The sequence below is a fragment of the Lissotriton helveticus genome, chromosome 6 (assembly GCF_964261635.1).
Source record: "Lissotriton helveticus chromosome 6, aLisHel1.1, whole genome shotgun sequence".
Classification (NCBI taxonomy): Eukaryota; Metazoa; Chordata; class Amphibia; order Caudata; family Salamandridae; genus Lissotriton; species Lissotriton helveticus.
In genome coordinates this window covers 1,596,341,699-1,596,346,014 of record NC_136067.1, presented here as the reverse complement: position 1 = coordinate 1,596,346,014, position 4,316 = coordinate 1,596,341,699, and positions in this window count along the sequence as shown.

Genomic DNA, 4,316 nt, shown 5'->3' with positions numbered 1-4,316 from the left:
GCGTCGCTACTGGCGTCGATCGGGCCCGGCGGCCGGCGTCGAAGGTGCGGGACACTGGAGCCGTTACTCACTATGTCGAGCTGGATTCGGCGGCGTCCGTCGGCGTCGAGATTGCTGTATTCTTCAGAGGTGCTGGATTTCAGGTTCCAGCAACAAGCACTTTTAGCAAGTAGATGAAGTCCTTTGGCCCTGTGACTTCAACAGGAGGCTGGCACTCTTCCAACCCTTGGAGATTTTCTATAGCAAGTTTGAGAGTACACACTCAGTTCCCCTCTCCTGGTTCCTTGGCAAAAATAAAGAAGCAACTGCAGCTTTCCCCCAACAAACAGCACTCTGGCAGAAGGGGTAGGCAGTCCTTGGATCAGCAGGCTTCTTGTCCTTGGTTCAGGTTTCCTTGTCAGAAGTGATCTAAATTCTTGGTTCAGGGGTCCTTCTCTTATACCCCTTTTTGGCTTTGATCCCTTTGTCCATGCAGGGGAATTTCCCCCCATCTCGGGTTTGTTGTGGGTGTTGCCAGGCCGAGGCACCTGGCCTATTCACTGTGCAGGGCAGAGTCTTCAGCCGCCCAGCAGGAGCGGAGCCAGCATTGTCACTGGCAGGGGCAGGGCCATCAGTCACCCGGTAGGAGGTGGGGCCAGGAAAGTCCCTGGCAGGCACAGAGTCATCAGTCGCCTGGCAGGGGGGCGGAGCCAGCATTGTATAAGGCAGGGCAGGCTATCAGGAGCTACTCTTCCCCTACTCTCAATGCAAATGCCCCACTCACCCCACACTGACTCATTCAGACCTCTGGAGCCACCCAGCTCCTGTCACACGCACACCAGAACCAGCAGAGACCGGTAGACAGTTAGACAAGAAAATAGCTACTTTCTAAAAGTGCTATTTTCAAACACAGAGTCCAAAAACCATCCACCCAAACGGATGCGTTATTAAACCCTGAGTTCAGGGATACCAAACTCGACATTGCACCATGCTCCCCGAGCCCGCTAGGATTATAACATTAATAATCCTGGCAGCCCATTCTAACTTATGGAGAGCAGGTTACCTTACAATAGTGAAAAACGAATATGGCTGTAATTCACTATTAGGACATGCCAACCTTGTCAGGCTTGTCCTACCTTATGCTTACAATGCACCCTGCCCTTGGGCCTACCATAGGGGTGACTAACATGAAGTTAAGGGAAGGTTTAGGGATTGGCAAGTAGGTGTACTTGCACAGTCTGCGTGACAGTACCAGACTGCACGTAGGTCTAGCAATGGCAGACCTTCAGACATACTTTTACTAGGCCACTCTTGTGGGTGGCACAACACGTGCTGCAAGCCCACTAGCAGCATTTGTATTTACAAGCCATGGCACTCCTGGTGCACTCTACTAGGGACTGACAGTAAACCAAATAAGCCAAACATGGAATTCAATCAATACAGCAATTTCACATAGGGAGCACTTGCACTGTGGCACTGATCAGCAGTGGCACAGTGCCCAAAGCATTATACCAGCAAAAACATCGTAAACAGGGGAGGCAAACAGAAAAAATGGAGGAGAGACTCATGCCAATGATGCCAGGTCTAACAGATGAACAACCAATTCTGTACTTGTAACACCCCTTATGTTATTTACATCTTGGAATGCCTCTGTAGTAAGAGGTATGTGGATTGTACGATCCATCCTTTTAAGAAAAGAATCCTAGAAACACATGCATTCCACAGACAAAGGAGACAGACCCTAATTACACTATGGCTGGACGTTTCTAAAAGAAACACTACAGGGACAGGAGCAAATTATTTTTTTGCGCAAGTGAATACATTCCCTACAACAGACTCAGGGGTGACAGGGAGTTGAGTTTGAGACATAAAGAATCATGCTGTGTAATTGATTTAGAAACAAAAACAATGGGAGGATGGAACACAGAAGAAGTCCCCTGGATTTAAAGGTAAAACATCTGATCGTCCTCTATCCATTACTTTCCAATGACTCTCTCCTTACTTGCTAACCTCTGCTTGCCTCCTCACACAGCACAGCCTAGTATGCTTGCCTTAAGCTTTATTCTTGTATACACATTGCCCTCATTTCATTTCAATATTTAAAAAATCACAAGCTCCCCTTTTTTGAAAGTCATACCTACAATGTAACAAAACCTAATCTTCTTAATCTATTAATCCAACTAACCACCTGCAAGAACACACATACCTCTCTTCCCACTAATGATCTCACCCAACTCCTATTAAATTAGTCCACTACAAAGAAAGTGGAGTAAATGCATGGCATACTTTTCTTGAGAACACAAGACTAATCTTAATAACCACTGGATTAAACTCAGGCCTGGGGCTCCGGAGAAGACTGCTGCCTGCCGTAAAGTGCTTTCATGCATTGTCAGCGGTAGTAAGCGCTTTGTAAATGCAATTACAACACAATAGGATACACTGCAAATCCTATTTTTTACAGGACCCATAACCCTCTATGTTTCTGTTAACCATACAAATGCCGTTGTCAAAGTTGGTAACTATTAAAAATACAAAGTTAGTAACTTCACAAACAGATTCTGTTCAAGAAGAAAATACAATTATTGAATAATGAAGCCAGGCCTATGAAAACGATTAAAAAAAAGTCAGATAGGAAGTGGTAAAATTGTCTAAACGTACCTAGCAACCATTATGTATCATATTTTAGTATACACATGACATTGTAAATGATTCTACCTTACATAAGGTACCCATCGCAGTAGGATTTTGAGAGTTCACATTGCCCTGTGTAGCAATCAAGTCATAATCACAAAGTCATTTGATCATTATTTAATAATGCAATACTGTTTCTAAATATCTGTCATCTTCCTCTAGGAGGCACCAGGTTATTGTGAGAGTGATCCATACCACCTGAAACATTAGCAATGGCTTCTGTGCAAACTTTACTCTTTTGTGCAGCAAAAGCTCAGTCAAGACCAGTTCCAAAATCTTAGACAGCAGAAGGCTGCACATTTCCAGCAGAAAAGGCGATAAACACTGGTATTGAGCAGAGCACATAAAACAGATTATACTGCTAGACATTGGACCAGCTTTAAAATCCGTGAAAAATTGTACGTTCAGTCTATCGAATACATCCAGGAGAGATTGTGCATCCAGGTGTGCAAAGCTTTAGAAGGTGATTCTTTGACATCAAATAGACTGGTCCTTGTTGAGTAGGTGATCGCTTCCGCTTACTCCTTTGCAATAGTATGTCCTATGCAGTTTTTTGGCGTGTGGAACTACATGGTCAACAAAATAAGTATGTATATATCATATTTCCTAACATGTCTCCGTACATGCCAAACCCCCTGGTTGCCATTGTGGCTAAATTAGTGCACGATATCACGTACACTGCTCAAAGTTGGCACACACCGTGTGGGCACAGTAATTGCCTGCCAGCAAGACAAGTTTCTTTCCACTTTACACGGCCCTAGACAAACCAGTGAATATGTAAGCAAATGCTGTTCGTGCTTCTAAAACCTAACCATCGTTCTGCTTCTGTATGGTACCAATGGCACTCTACTTGCTTACATACCAGATGCCTTTCAAGATTCTGTTGATGCTGCTCCCCAAGCCACCATTTATAACACTGTGCCTGTCATATCACACGGCAACAACAGTGGAACATGTCAACATAAATTATTCTATTGTAGCACAGTGCAGGCATTTCCTGGGTATTTCAAAGTGAAATATACAGGTAAATTTGTAAGTAAACATATACAAAATGCATCCATGGAACTAGTGTTGAGCACATCTGGCAGCCTGTGGCTGCAGCACAGCAAACTAGCTCAAGTAACACCAAAATAAATTAAAGATTTTTTTTTGCTACAGAACAACATGTCTTCCAATAAAATGAGGATATAAGGAATAAAGTACCTCCCTGCCATACATTGTAAAGATTTTGCAAGTCAGTGAGGAGTTCCATAACCATATAAAAGAACGAGGCAGCAGGCCAAATTCCTTTGAAATATTATTATCATGTACACCAGGGGGTACTTTATCCTATATAATACATGGCCACACAACCACCTTTCCCACAAACCCATTAAAACCTTGTTGCGTAGCTCTTACATTCGAAAGAGCAGCTTGTTTGCAAATGAAGAAAAAACCCTCTAGTGCAAAATTAAACACATCAAAAACCTGTCAGATGTTTGTTGCAAACAGATTAGAAACAGTTCAAAACAAGTCAGTTTTTAAAAAGAAAGCTGCAGTAGCTAAGAATGTGAAGAAACATGCAGAAAGATATTAACTTTTCTCTAAGGAGTGCAAAGAATAAACATATTCTCTCTGCTTGTCACTGTAAGCTATTAAAATAGAGC